At 41.4% G+C, this 16,451-nt stretch overlaps 1 long non-coding RNA gene across 1 annotated transcript in view; it reads right to left on the reverse strand.

Moving 5' to 3' along the window:
* Window positions 1-16,451, reverse strand: part of LOC122492654 — a 123,286-nt gene that overhangs the window by 76,611 nt on the left and 30,224 nt on the right. The window lies entirely within an intron of this gene.

Consider the following 16,451-nt stretch of genomic DNA (forward strand, 5'->3'; position numbering starts at 1 on the left):
GGAGAAAGGGGCTCTGTCCTGGCTCTCAGATTTGCACAAAGGGATCAAGCTTTAGTTATGCACCCTAGTGAACTGCTAGACAACAAGGTCAACTTTTGATTGCCTGTCTCACTTCCTGCTCCTTGCACATTTCCTGGGGTCAAATTCCAAATCAACTTACTTGCACTCAAATCCTTGTTTCAGGGAACCCAAACCAAAACATGAGTTTATGTATTCTCACTCAACAGAGTAAGATCTAAACAACCCCAACAATAAAAAATATATATTAATAGTTTAGCAAAAGATAAATGCTATATTTAAAACAATAGTAATATGAATTTATGCAGTATGATATACTTTTAAAAACATACCCTGTGTTTTTTGGTTTTTTTTAATTTTTTTTTTCAACGTTTATTTATTTTTGGGACAGAGAGAGACAGAGCATGAATGGGGGAGGGGCAGAGAGAGAGGGAGACACAGAATCGAAAACAGGCTCCAGGCTCTGAGCCATCAGCCCAGAGCCTGACGCAGGGCTCAAACTCCCGGACCGCGAGATCGTGACCTGGCTGAAGTCGGACGCTTAACCGACTGCGCCACCCAGGCGCCCCATATACCCTGTGTTTTATCTCATGAGGTATTTATACCAACTTTGTGAAGCAAACAGAATATTTCCCCAATTTGACAAAGGTATATAAAATGTCGAAAAATTAGAATTTTCAAAACAGGTAGCCATAGCAATTTACTGTAATGGTTCCCATGGCTACTGTGGCAAATTACCACAAATGCAGTGCTCTGAAACACCACACATTTATTTTCTTAAAGTTATGGAGGTCAGAGATTCAACAAGTGTCACTAGCCAAAATCAAGGTTATCAGTGGAGGTGTCTTCCTTCTAAAGACTCTAGAAAAGAATCCATTTCCTTGCCTTTTGCAACTTCTAGAAGTCACTTACATTCCTTGCCTTGTGGTCCCTTCCTCCATCTTCAAAGTGCACAACTTCAATTCTGTATCTGTTGTCACATTTCTCTCTTTGACCCTCCCCCCTTCCTCTTGTAGGAAAACAGTGAAACCAACTGGATAATCCGGGATTCTTTTACTATCTCAAGGTCCTTAATTTAACCTCATCTGCCAAGTTTCTTTTGTCCTTTAAAGTAAAGTATTCACAGATTCAGAGGATTAGTTACACGAACATCTTTGGTAGGGATATTATTCTTTCTACCACATAAATACACTATATAGCTTTAAATTAGAAGAGTCGTTTCAGAGACAGAACCAAGCATAATGGAGGCACATATGTTGGGGATATCATGGAACTGGCCAGTGCAGGTGCATTAAAGAAAATGAAATTTAACCTTATGTCACCTTAGCTATAGGAATTTACAGCTTTTCTCATAGATCATCAGAGAATGCCAGCCCATCCCCAAATACCAAGCCCGTTCTTGCTGTCTCTGGACTTCCTTTTTCCCCTCACAAATCTACACTGATCCAAATAAGGAAGACTCATGGGCAACCAATCAGCTAGAAAAGCCAAATGACTTCCATATTTACCCCGTAAAACTCCTTACTTTGTGAGCAACTCAGAACTCACTGCTTGTGGAGCCTTGACCTTCTCATCTTACAGACTGAAACTCTTGCAATAAACTCGTCTTTCTGCTTTATTTTACTTGGTGGACAGAATTTGGTTTTTGACAAAGAGAAGATAACTTATTCCAAGGAATGACATCAGAGTTTTATGTGAATCAATCACTGACATTTTTAAAAGGCTGACATGTCTCAGACGTGGGACAAATGCAAACCTTAACTTCCTCCGACATGTGTTCAGGTATACATGAATTGCATGTATACCTAAATCATATACGTTTTACTTTCCTTGATTTAGTTCTTATTTATTCTTACTAAAAACTTACATTTCCTCCTGGTCTAGCAAAAAAAAATGTATTCACAATAGCAACACTTTGTTAGCCACATATAAATCAATATTGTAGAATTTGGACTCTTCCAGCCCTCTTTCAATTATAGTTTACTTTTCTCATTACCTGTACTTACTCATGTCTTCAATATCCTTAACCCTTAAAAATGGAAAGTCTGACAACCAAAATTATTAGTGCTATACTCCCATCTCACTTTTATCTTCTCATTATTCTACCACAACTATCTATAGAAGCTTTATCTGATAGAAATACGTGAGCCACAAATGTGAACCACATATGCAATTTTCCATTTTCCAAGAGTAGAAGAAAAAACACAGATGAAATTAATCCTAATGGTATATTTTATTTAACTCAATATAATCAAAATATTATCATTTCCACATGCAATAACATGATTAATGAGATATTTTACGTTCTTTGTTTCATCGAAATCTTCAAATTCTGTATCTTAGTTGGCTTAGACACATTTCAAGTGCTCAACAGCTACATGTGGTCAATGGCTACTCTACGGGACAGCGCAGATTTATCTTATCCTATCAGCTCTCACTGAAAGCAAGCACAAAAAAACAACGGTATATCGTATAGCACCCACCACTGCTATATTAGTACGTGGCAGGGCCTCTGGCAGGACCATCCGTACAGAGCCCTTGTGTTGCCAAACCAGAGCACCATGTGGTACTCTATGAATTCTAAAATACGCTGCATTCTGCGAGGGTGGCATCTTCCAAAGCACAATTCTGGATCTGACTATGCACAGGCTCGACTTCTAACCAAATCTTCTGAGGCAAAATTCAGAGTATCTAGAGGTGTCTCTGGAAGTAGGTAAAAGTTATAAGGCAGTTACATTCTTCCAAAATTCCTTACTTTTATCTTTCCTATTGCCTTGTTCAAATTTTTGGTCATTAGCAGGTTCCATTTCACTCAAAAACATCTCTGTAATGGATAGAATCTAAGTATTTTATTATTAGTTCCTAAGCACAGCTGGGTCACACTCTCCTGTTTATGACACCCCACGATAACTACTGCCTCCGTGGGTTACCACGTGCTGTGGGGGCCCAAGGAATCAGATGACAATGTGCCTGTCATCTGATTGGTCCCTCGGTCAGTCAGGAAGGCTCTTTTCACCAGTTCCAGTGAAATCTGCATAAATTATTGCCTTTTTCAAAACACATCAGAATTTTGTTTCTTTGTGGTAAATACCTGATACTATCTGGTTCAATAGTTTTCATACATAAAATACTCGCTGAACCACACTTCCTATTAAGAAAATGAACAAACTAAAAATGCTTATGCACAACAGTTTCTACAAACCATATTAATTTCAGACAATGGGAAACAAACTCTTTTTTCCATTTTTAAAATTTTTTATTTATCTTTGAGAGACAGAGCAGGGGGAAGGGCAGAGAGAGAGGGAGACACAGAATCCGAAGCAGCTCCAGGCTCTGCGCTATCAGCACAGAGCACGACGCGGGCCTCAAACTCACAAACGGTGAGATTGTGACCTGAGCTGAAATCAAGAGTCAAATGCTTAATTGACTGAGCCTCAGGCGCCCCTTGTGTTTTCCATGTTGAAGAATGCTTCTCATGTTCAATGAAGCAGGCCCTTGCAACGCTAAGTCCTGAGCACCCATCGTGTGCACCCTGGTTTAGCATGGGCCCCAACACAGGAGAAGGAACTTGAACTTTTAGTGTTCAGAATAATTGATATGGAAGTCATGTCTTTATGTTAAATCACCCATCTTCAAACTCACAATGGGTCATCCTTCTAGATAATAATTAGGGAGCGTCCCACAGAATCCAACACAAATCCGTGCTGCATATGTACCGAGCACCCCCTTCATAGGACAGGCAACACTAGGTCTGGAAGACTCGTGGCAGCAGAAGATGGGCACTGTTTAATATCCCTGGTGCCCTGAAGAATATCCCCGAGTGTTTGGACACACTTAGTGCCCGCCGTTAGCAGGCTATGAACACATGTTTACTGAAATCATTCTTTAATTTACCCATACACAGTTCTGCTATTTTTCCTGTGTACCTCTGCACAAGAAAGTAAGAGAAAGCTGGGTAGAAATATCCTGTAAGGTAGGTTTAGGTGCAAGAATGAGGAGAAAAGACTGCAAAACCAGAGTTCAGCTCTGCAAGGCAATACAACCAAAATAGTACAAGGTAAAACACCCCTAGGTTTGGAATAAATGCTAAGTCTCTCTACATAATTATATTCTTTGCAAGTCTAGGCATGCATGTAGGTGTCTCACGATTTAAAATGATAATGTAAAATGTAGCAGAATCAGGTATTTTTAAAAGAGAAAACTGGAGAGGTCATTACTTAGTTGATATGACTTGCTCTGAGTACCAGAATCTTGAAATTCTAATTGGTTGAACCCACCTAATCTGGTAGGTTCATTTTTTTTTAACTTTTTTAATGTTTATTTTTGAGAGAGACAGAGAGAGAGAGAGAGAGAGGGAGGGAGAGAGACACAGAATCTGAAACAGGCTCCAGGCTCCGAGCTGTCAGCATAGACCCCGACGTGGGGCTCGAACCCACGAACCATGAGATCATGACCTGAGCCAAAGTCAGACGCCCAACCGACTAAGCCACCCAGGTGCCCATTACTAGGTTCTTTAATTCATATATTTAGTAGACACTTAGGGATTTGCTGGGAATGGCAGGACCAGAACATCCACGCATGTGTCTTCTACCCTTAAATTGAAAGCCTTCCCCATACTTTCTCTAAATGCCTGTGTTTGTCTCCATTACAATCTTCCACTTCCACTCCTGCATCTGCTGCCTCATTTCCACTGTTCTGATTTCCATAAAACACATCTGCTGGAGAGAAGGATCTTGTTAATTCACTCTGCTGAAGATTCGCTTGGTTCTCTTGAGAGGAGACACATCACATCAATCAAAGTATCTCTCCCATTTTTGTGACTCTGCTGTCATGCCCCAGTGCCTCCCCCAAAACCCTCTCAACATGTGACCCTGGGACCAAAGGAAAGTCTCCTGGGAAATGCACTGCATTTATCCCCTGAATACTGTTGAATAAAACGCAGTTAGTGTGAGTCTGTGTTATTTGCCCTAGGGTCTGAAGACAATTTCTATTGTCTCCACACTAAAGAAACCATGAAAGTTACGACCAAGAAAATGTAATTGTAGTAAGATCTACATTTCTCTGCACTCAGCCTCCAATCTTCTACGATCCACACTGTTCTCTTCAAGGGAATCTGTGCTTAACTTGGTCCTTGTATCAGGGCCTCCTGACCACAAGAAGATTGTCCCCCTCTGAATAAATTTCTCAAAATTCACTTTATGTTCCATATTAGGAAATGATTCTGTAAGGTTCTGCTGCAGGAGGTTGAACAAAATGCTGACAGCTGTTTATGCTTGTTACCAAACGAAAGGTTTTGTCTGTCTGTCTACACCCCAGCTCTTTTATTTGACTGTAGTCTGTGCCGTGATGTGGAGTCCCTCCTATGCTGTCGCAAGGGGGAACATTGCATTTGTTCCAAAAATAGATTCTTCCCAATGTGGCACTAATAACTTCCTTCACGACGCCACTAAGCATCTCTGGATGGTGGGTTTTCAGATGTATTACTATCTAACCATTTAAAACTCCTAGTCATAAAGGTTCCCCTTATTTATAACAGCTTATATGTTTAATCCCAGCATAACATAAGGTTTGAAATCCAATATGGATAAATATATATTCTTATCATAGATGCCCTATAACTTGCATTACAAATACTTTTATCCTTGAGAGAGATACAATGCAATTTTAAAGTGAAAAGGAAAATTACCCTATGGGAGTCTATGACTAAATTCAGAGACGTGAAATTGAGAATGTATGGGAATCCCAACATGATGAGCCAAAGTTTAAATGTATTCTATAACAACACAGTAAAAGAAGAATAGGTCAAGTGATCATTCTTAAAACTTAAGATGAAAAATCTTATAAAGCCTCACTTGAGAAAATCCGAAGAATAAAATCGCCACTTATAATATCTGTATGACATATATTTCTCTTCGATTTTACTGTAAAGCCCTGTGTCACAGACACTTTTCACCCATCTTTTGAACCCCTCTACCAACATAATGCCTTACATATACCACCGGACCGGAAACAGTGCTGAATGAACAAATGTGACACATTCTCTTTATCGTGGACCTGAGAGAAGGTCCCTTCTCTTTGTTTATAAACTTAATATTGCAAAATGGACCAAAATTAAAAATCCTACCATGGGAAGGTACTCTTTTGCATTGGGCAAATACTGACTCTACTAGGTGGGAATGTATGTCAGAGAGGTCACAGCTTTACCTTTCAATTCTAATTTTGTGGTTTTGGTGGTAAGAAAAAAAACCAGAAAATAATAGTTTGTCCACAGCACAAGAGTACATGTTGGTAGAGAAGTAGTTAATGGTACTGTAATTAGCGAACGGCAGCCTGATTGGTCACAGACTAATTGTTGTCTTAACTCATTGTTGAGGTTGCTTTTAACCTCAGTCAGTGAGTCCTTGAGACCATAACTTCATACAACATGATGATGTTGATAACACTAATAATAGCTTTCTATACACCAAGATCCTCAATTAAACATATGCTTACACTATTCCTTGTTCTTCCAGAATCACAATGTACCATACTTTGTAATGTTATGTTATTAAACAAAAGATCGCCAAACATTTAAAGTCTTATTTTGTGTGTTCCTTAGTTTTCTGGAGAAAAGTTATTTTTCTCTCATCCATTGATTCCACAGCTCACTACAATTAGAACTACCATAATGGTAGGATGTGGTGGTAGAAATATATGACCTCAGCCTTTGCAATCACCAGCATGGCATTTCCCGAAACAACACTACAGGGTATCAGCGTGGCCGAGCCTCTCTTCTCGGATCTAATGTTTTTTGTGCATCCCAGTCTGAAAGTGCTGACTGCATCATAAGCCTGGCTGCCAACATGAAGCTTGTAAAACAACAGAAGAGAGACAATAAAGCTGCTATTTGTGTTTTACGGAACCGTGTAAAACCAAGAAAACAGCAGAGTATCCAAGGGTTGGGATTGCAAATACTCCCAATGGTGCTAATCTTTGTCCCCACTCATTATGGCAACACCCCCAAAGCCATTTTCTTTTTTAAGCTGTGCTGTATTTCCAAAGAGAAATACGATGAAATCCTGATAGGAATCTATCTGTGCATATCTAAAACTTCAATTACTCGTCAAACGGATGGCATTCTTTCAATGACTCTCAAGTCACTCTAGTACAATAGTCTACCTGATACCGGGAGAAACGGTTATACGGGATGTTTTAGAAATTAAGCAGATGGCTTAACTAAGTAAGCACTCTCAATTCTAAACTGCTAAAATATTTTTAGTTGTAATGTTTTCCAGGAAGTAGATTTAGCTTTATTTATACCCAGGATGGGTACACAGTACTATAATGCTACAGCTAAGCACTAGGTTAACTTTTAAATGTTTACTTGCTTGAGTGTACGGTAAATAAAGTCAGAAATTTTATCAGCATCTCCCAAAATATCTGCAGGACTTTGAGTAACAGTCATCCTCATGTTAAGTTTTGTTGTGGTGGATGGCTCTACAATCTTCACTGCTCCTCCCACTGAAAGGTAGGGTCTGATTCTCTTCCCCTTGAATGCAGCGTGGACTTGGGAACTAACTTAATGGATATGGTGTTACCTCCTGGGCCTCTGAGGCTGACAGCAAGAAGCGCTGTGACATTCTCAGGCTTCTTGAAAGTCTCTCTGTGTCCCTGAGCTACCATTTAAGAAATCTGGCTAGTTTGAGACCATGTGCTGGCCAGACCACTGTACATGTCTTATCGACAATCCAGCCGGTTCTAACCTCTCATTAATTCTCCTTAAGTTCTGGAAAGGCCAGACCAGCCTAAGTACCATCTGGGTACCCCCAAGAACCTTCGTTGATAACACACAGAACAGAAGAAACATCCAGCTGAGCCCTGTCCAAATCCCCGACCCACAATTGTGAGATAGAATAGAATGGGGGTTGTCTTAAGCTGCTAAAGGGAAACTGTCTCCACTCAAAACACTTCTGATACCAAATATGTATTTTATTTATTGTTTTTACCACACCAACTAGTTCTCTAACTCTCCAGACACCAACTTAGTGTCCTACAATTAAATTCTGACACTACCTATCCAGAGTTAACATGGACCCCACAGATTAGGGGTATAAGACCGCCTCTCACTTTAGATGCGAATCACAAGTCCTGGGCCTCCTGCACTTCTGACTCAATGGCTTTAAATTGGAGGTTCTCGGGGCGCCTGGGTGGCGCAGTCGGTTAAGCGTCCGACTTCAGCCAGGTCACGATCTCGCGGTCCCGGAGTTCGAGCCCCGTGTCAGGCTCTGGGCTGATGGCTCAGAGCCTGGAGCCTGTTTCCGATTCTGTGTCTCCCTCTCTCTCTGCCCCTCCCCCGTTCATGCTCTGTCTCTCTCTGTCCCAAAAATAAATAAACGTTGAAAAAAATTTTTAAAAAAATAAAAAATAAAAAATAAAATAAATTGGAGGTTCTCACCACTTTCTCCTCAGAGTCACTAATTTTCTATAAAGGCTCACAGAGCTCAAGGAAATACTTACATTCACCAGTTTATTTTAAAGAATATTAAATAGCCAGATGCAGAGGTGCATGGGCAAGGTCTGGAAGGGTCCTGAGTGCAGGAGCTTCTGTCCCCCTGGGGTTGGGGGGGGGCACCACCTTCCAGGTAGGTGGATGTGTTCACCAACCTGGAAGGTCTCTGAATAGCATAGCTTAGGGATTTTAATGAAGGTTGGTCATGTAGGCATGATCCATTACAAACTCGACCTCCCTGGTGGATGGCTTGGTCCAGTCCCCATCCAGGACCCCAGCAAGAGTTGTCTCATTAGAACAAAAGATGCTCTGGGATGCCTGGAGGGCTCAGTTGCTTAAGCATCTGACTCTTGACTTCGACTCAGGTCATGATCTCACAGTCCATGAGGCCAAGCCTTGCATTGGGCTCTGCGCTGACAGCATGGAGCCTGCTGGGGATTCTCCCTCCCCCTCTCTGCCCCTCCCCTGCTCACGCACTTTGTCTCTCAAAATAAATAAACATTAATTTAAAAAAAGAACAAAAGATTCTCCTATCACCAGACAGAGCTGTCTGTATAAGACACTTCTATTATAACCGTTACTCAGGAAATTACAAGGGTTTGAGGAAGTCTGTGTCAGGAATCAAGGACAGAGACCAAATATATATTTATTATTATGTCACAGCTGCTAAAGAATGTGGATACTTTGTGAGCAGAAGAAATAACTGTAACACATGTCTTGTTGTATTGTCACATACAGTCTTGTCAAGTTGACTGAATTTTATTGTAGTATGAAACTCTATTTGAATCATTTTGGGTCAAGACATTTCACTGTTTTTGCTTTTGTTTTACCTGCAGCCTCTCTTTCTAAGTGCAACCCACACTTTCTTTTGGGAAACCCACCAGTAACAAGTCTTGGGGAAAGGGAAGCCAAAGGGCTAAGTCCCTCCTCTGCCCTAAGTAGCCAGGGGATAACACTTAAAACTGCAAGTCCTCTGGGACTTTGGATCTTGTGCTACTGATACAAGGATGTGAAGACGAGCAATACATTTCCTAAATCCCGAAACTCCCAACTTGGTAGAAAGTGTCTTTATGGTCTGTTCCCAGTTTCTCTCCCCCACGTCATCTCTCAGTGGCCCCCGGAATCCCCAGCACCAATCACCTTAACTACTTATGGTTTGAACTGTGTCCCCTTAAACAGCTACATTGAAGTCCCAATGCCTAGCACATAAAAATGGGACCTTATTTGGAAACTGGGTCTTTACAAAGGTAATCAAGGTGAAATTAAGTCATTAGGGTGGGCCCTCATCCCATATGACAGGTGTCATCATGAAACAGGGAAACGTGGACAGGGCAGACTGTGTGAGGACACTTGGGGAGAACGTCCCCAGACGACGGAGTACTGGACAGATGCCTCCACACATCAGGCAATGCCTGAGGTTACAGGAAGCAGGGGAGAAGGACGCATGGAACAGTGCCTTCCCCAGTGCCTCCAGAGACAGTGTGCCCCACCAACATTGTCATTTCACACTTCCAGCCTCAAGACCAGTGAGACAACACACCTCTGTTGTCTTAATCCACCCAGGTTTCGGTACTTTGCCATGGCCACCGCAGGCAATCAATACATCAGCCAAGAGGATCATACTTGTCTTCAAAAGAAACAAATATAAGGAAGGTTTACATAAAACATCCCAAGATTTTGGAAGAAGAGGTGGAAACAACCAGGGACTTTTTCATGAGAAAGGAGACATTTGAGCTGGGCATTACAGTTGATGTCGCTTTCCTCGGGCAAAGATGGGGGATGGCATTTCTGCCTCCATGAAACTGGAAGCAGAAGTGTGAAGGCAGGAACACGTAGATCATGTGGAAAAGAACAAAGAGGTTGTGTCCTGGCTTTATGTAGTAGATGTGTACAGAGGATTCTAAGAATATCACTTTCAACAGCTCAGTTTAATTAAACTTCTTCTAGGGGCACCTGGGGGGGCTCAGTCGGTTGAGTATCTGACTTTGGCTCAGGTCATGACCTCGCAGTTTGTGAGTTCGAGCCCCGCATCGGGCTCTGTGCTGACAGCTCAGAGCCTGGAGCCTGCTTGGGATTCTGTGTCTCGTTCTCTTTGCCCTTCCTCCACTCTCACTCTCTCCCTCTCAAAAATAAACATGAAAACAATTTAAAAAAAAACACCTTCTTCTAGAAGAACTTAGAAAAATAATCCAGTAGTTCCTTTGGTACCCTTTATTGTCTTTCCTCAAAAACTCTCATAATTGCTTTAGGACTATTGGTTATTCTCTAGAACAGAAGACCCCAGACATTTAGAAGTTACTAAGTAGTAACAGATTTGAAGAACAGACAGCATCATAAGGATATCAGCATCGTGTCTTGAGACATAAGAACATGTTAGATTATCTTCATCTTTTGTTACCATGAGTTCATTAAAGGAATATTTTAATAACAAAAAAAATGAAACATCATCACTTCAGACCAAATTATTATCCTTTAAACTAAAAAAAAAAAAAAAAAGATAGTTTTGTGAAAAATTTCCCACATTGTCATTTTTTCTCACTTTCCCAAACCAGAGAAAACAATGTGCTTTCTGGGGGTGAGGAATCACTGCTTTAAAATGAAACCCACTCAGGGGTGTCCGCATAGCACAGTCACTGTTCCTGCCGCGAGCTGAGGGAGCTGGCGACCATGGGTTTTATTTAACAGGTTTCCTCGTAGAGGGGCCTGAGAAACACATGAAATTACAACTGATCCACCAAGAAATGGGCAAGTTGTTCTCTTCAGAAGAAATGTCGGTTCACCTGTTTCTACACAAAGACTATTGGTCTTTTCCAGAGTCGTGATTTTTTTTTTTTTTTTTTTTTTTTTTTGCCTAAGGAAGGGTTTAGGGTGTCCTTGTGAACCAACCAGGAGAAAAGGATACACACTGCCTCCCTAGGCTCAAACATCCCCTAAGTCCTCTCTTTTACCCTTTGTATTCTCCTCATCTAAAAGATCATAAATAGAGTTCTAAAATAAGTAACAACAACTAATGAAAGGAAATGTAACTGAGTAAGTACACTAAGAGCTAGGGTAGATTAGTTTTAAAAATCGGCTCCCATGTAAAATAAGAAGGTTACCGAGTCACACGAGAGTATATACTACAAGAAAAGTGAGCAAATGTGGTCTGTGCAGTCGCTTCACGGGGAAAACTTCACAGCCCTGGGCTCATAGGCTGGGACCCACAAGCTGTCTGCCTTCCTGTTACAGCCACATTCACGCTGGACATGGGATTCGCGTGCTCCAGCCCCCTTGAATTCTTCAACTCTTCAATCACCCCACGACTTAAATTCCTGAACCTGCGAATGCTGTGCCTCTGGCTCATCCCTCTCCTTCCCTTTGCACCATTTACTTGCTCTGCTCACAAAGAATCGCCGATCTTGCTTCCTACCCCCCAGATAGCATTTTAAGCATTCTGCCTACATCAGCTCACCCAATTCTCACTCCAGTCCTCGGATGCAGGGTGCCATGACACCTGAACCCCCATTTTATAGATGAGGACATCTCATCTCATCTCATCATGTCTTCTCAATGAGAACAGAGACTCCTAACTAACAAAGACGCGAAGCTGGAAAGAAGGAAACCTTTACAGAGTCCAAGCTCCCAGCCAGTGCGCTGTGCTCTAGAGCCCTCTGTGGAGACTCTACGATTCCCTCAGGTTTCATGAGTCCTACAGCGCTTCCCAAAGCATTTCTAAAGGTTCTACATAATGGCTCTACATACACTAAATCTTAAGTTTTCTTCAAAAAAAGGAGCTGTATCTTGTATTTCTTCTCACACCCAACTCTACTACAAACAATTGATAAAAGTCAATCAGAAAATATATACAAAGTGAATTAAATGTAGATAATTTTGCAAAACTCAGAATGTCTCAATCACCTTTTTTTCTTGACTAAGACATTTCTCTTTTTCCTCTTCAAAAATTTGGCAAGAAACTATTTTTTTTTTTCTCAACTTGGGATCAGACGAGATCGGGCGCGTTCAGGGTGGTATGGCCGTAGACTTTTTTCTCAACTTGGGGACTTGAACTTCCTAAAAAATAATGTCTTATTTTTTTTAATGATTTTTAGTGCCTATCTATGCAAGTTAAGTGGTATATTGAAAGAGTAAATGAAACATTGGTTCTGTTCATTTATATTCATTGCTTGGTTATTCATTTATTAAACAAACACTTCCTGAATTCCTGCATTTGCTAGCTCTTCCATTAGACAAAAGACAGAATTTCTGGTCTCTAAGAGCTCACGCTGGTAAATATACCAGGAAACCAGGAAATTTAGGACAATGGACGGTTGACCTGCAAGAAGAATATGCACCATACTATGGTGGCGAAGGACACAGAAGATGATGGGAAGATCGTAAAGGCATCATGGACGACAGGCAACTGTGCACCTTTTATTCTAGGAAACAGCAATTCTAATGGCAGACTGAAATCCCATTAAATGTTGGTCATTTGCCAGGGGCTGTTGGTATGTGATTCCAATAGGGAAAGAATGGTACATGCCCATCTTTCTGGGCTCTCTTTGTGAGCTCTCTTTCTCTGTGACAGAGAAAGGTGTGAGCAGGGGGCACAGAGCCAGTTTAAAGGCTCTTCCTGAAATGTGTGTTTCCCTACAAACACCACACTTCTGGCCTGATAGAAATTTGACGTAAGTCAAGATAAGCCTTAAAAAAATCAGGTAAGCCTTGGGGGACCCAAGTTTCAGTGGTATCCTGTAATTACTGAGATTGAGCTGCCACGTTTTTCATTTCTAAAACTCACTGCTTGGTGTTTTTTTTCCCACTCTGAGGGCTCAGTGTCTCCAAATGAGCACTTTTGGGAGAGCGGCATGTGTGACTGGGAAAGTTATCTGGCATTTGTAAATACTGAGGAGACCACACACATGAAATAGAGACAACCAATAATTCGTAAGATAGAGCCTTGCTTAATAGAACATTGATTCCATCTTCTGGCTCTCTGGTGTATTGAAATAGGGGGGTAAAATCCAGAAGGCACTCACTTTGAATATCATGGAAAGTTTTAAGAGCGGAGAAAGAAAAACTTTGTGTAATGTTATTTGGCTCTCTTAGAGTCTATATTCATGAACCGATTCTGCAAATGCAGCCATGGCATAAATCATCTGTGAATTAAGAGTCAACAAAACAATGAATGAAAATCCCCAGTGGATGTTCTGCTCTTTTCATAAAGCACAAGAAAAAGAAAACTATAAGGCATGAAAGAAGTTAGGCTTATAGATGTTTGGAGTTTTCTAATCACTTTATATTTTTGTGAAAGCCAATCTTCCTGATGGTTAGTTCCTGCCTCATGCTGACAGTTTACAAATAAGAATAGCAAGGTCCCGGTTCAGAGCAGACAGTGTGGAGCCCTCCTCAAAAGCCTTTTTAAATTCAAGTGACAGAGCTTCACAAGCATTCCTGGCAGTAAAGGATGAATATTAATGCTTGAAGAAAACAATAAACTAGATCTGGATCTGTAGTCCTTCACCTCCCCAGCCCCCACTGGAAGAACAAAGGCAGACCTCCTGCACTGGATGTTTTGTCTTTTTGATTTTTACACTCTTAAGTGGAAAAGGCACAATCACATAACCCTTGTTAGCAAGACTTATCATTCTACTGATATACTGCTTCATTCAAGAACATTGTCTTCTGGATCCCTCCAAATCGACATATAAACATACGTCCATAAGGTACGTTCAATAGGAAAATTTATTTTTTCAAAATGCTATGGAAATGAGGAACCCCACGTGAGGTAACACGGCACGGCCTGAAGACAGATCTCTGTAAGAAATTCTGGCCTGCTTTGTAGGACAGTGGTTTGTTTGCGTTATTGAAATATAATTAACATGCAGTGTCACAGGACACTCGTTACAGTATAATTCAACATTTCTATACATTTCTCACTGCTCCTCGTGGTAAGTGTTCTCTGAATCCCTTTCATCTAGTTCACCCATGCCCCCACCCACCTCCCCTGTGCCAACCACCAATTTGTTCTCTATATTTAAGTCTGGTTTTTTTTGTCTCTCTTTTCTTTGTTCATCTGTTTTCTTTCTTAAATTCTACATATGAGTAAATCATACAGAATCTGTCCTTCTTTGTCTGACTTATTTCACTTCACATAAAACTCTCTAGCTCCATCCACGTCATTGCAAATGGCAGGATTTCACCTTTTAAGGCTGAGTATATATATCCTAGATCTTTTTTACCTATTCAGTTGTTTTTAATTCCTCAAAAATTTCAGTTGCAACATGCATGAAATCAGGAGCTGACCCACCTATCCAACTACATTATCTTCAGATTGCTTCCTCATATCATGGAGAAGATCCTCAACTAAGATGGAAACCTAAGCTTCCTGTGTCTAGATTGAAAGCTGTTTGTCTCTGGAATGTTTCTCTTTGCCTCTGGGTACATAGTTTCATTTTAGCTTAGGGGAGAAGGCCTTAAAAAAAGTTCCTGACAGGTTCTGAACAGATCAGCTTCAAAACTGTTCAACTTCTGATTCTAGAGCTACTTAAAAAGTCCTTTCAACGGTCTTGTCAGATTTTAGCCAGGACGAAGAGTAAACATTCCTGCAAGTACTGAACAACGCTATGGACGAAAAAGGCATCCTCAAAGAGGGTACAAAAGATATCATCCTCCCAATATCCAGAGCCACCCCAAAGGCAGCCAAAGAAAGGAAGGGGAACCTAAGTATTTCGGTCCGTGAAGCATCCGACTCGATTTCCGCTCAGGTCATGAACTCATGGCTCGTGGGATTGAGCCCCAGGGTGGGTTCTGCATTGAGCACGGAGTCTGCTTGGGATTCATTCTCTCTCTCTGTCTGTCTCTCTCTCTCTCCATCTCTCTCTCTCTCTCTGCCCCTCCCCTGCTCATGCACACACACACACTCTCTCTCTCTCTAAAATAAATAAACATAAGAAAGAAAGAAGGAAAAAAAGAAAGACTTAGACAATCCTCTGAGAGGTAGCATCAGTAGAACCTTAGCCACAAATGGAGTGCAATATATATCTGTCCGGTCATATTTTGGGGTTCCCCCATCTGATGGCTGAGCTGCCTGCATGTTTAAAAACGGATAACCTGCGTGTCCCAGGCAGGCAGAAAGCCACGCCAAGCTCTCAGAGCACAAAATGAGTAAGTAAGAAGGAATTCACTGTCTCTGGGAGAAAAGGATCAACAACCTATGGGTATCCCAAAACCAACTTAACAGGAGTCTAGATTTGGAAAGGAAGGGATAATGTGAAGCGTCAACTTCCTCTCTTGTCAGGGAACTACAGAGATGTGAGAGAGAGCAGACTCTGGCAAGAACTCTCACCTTTTGCTGGCTGCTGCCCATTTTCCCTGGACCCCGCCTCAGGCTGGGAGGTCCTTTATGGTGCACCTCACTGCACAGGCATCTTCTTGAGGTTGGCAGGTGACCTAAAATCAATCTAACCTGTTCTGTGACCAATGTGCCCTAGCACAGGACTCTGAGAGTTAGGTAGCAGGCATCTAACAGCTCTACATGCACCCGGAAATTCTGTAGCTTGGGCTTCTTAGATTCCCATGAGCGACAGACCTATGATTGTTTCATGAGAAGATTTCTCTACAGCAGTGGACTCCCTGATGGCTTTTAATAGTCTGATTCATGCCTCATTAGATTTAGATTTTGATTTGAGGGTCTAAACAGTCCAATTTCTTGTCTTAATTATTTCTCCGTGTCCCCAAGTTGAAACTGGGTGAGTTGAGTCCCCCCCCATTACAGGATTGGACCTCCCGGTTTTTAGTGTTTTAACCACTGCTATCTGCCATGGAACCCTGATATTAACTATCCAGGACCCTTTCCAGGACCCCAGAATTTTCTGGGAATCTTAACACACCTCAGAACCTTTCTGGGGTCTCTAGAAACTTTCTGGAAACTTTAACAAACCCCATAAAGGGGTCCCAGAACCTTTCT

Source organism: Prionailurus bengalensis, chromosome D2 (assembly GCF_016509475.1).
Source record: "Prionailurus bengalensis isolate Pbe53 chromosome D2, Fcat_Pben_1.1_paternal_pri, whole genome shotgun sequence".
Classification (NCBI taxonomy): Eukaryota; Metazoa; Chordata; class Mammalia; order Carnivora; family Felidae; genus Prionailurus; species Prionailurus bengalensis.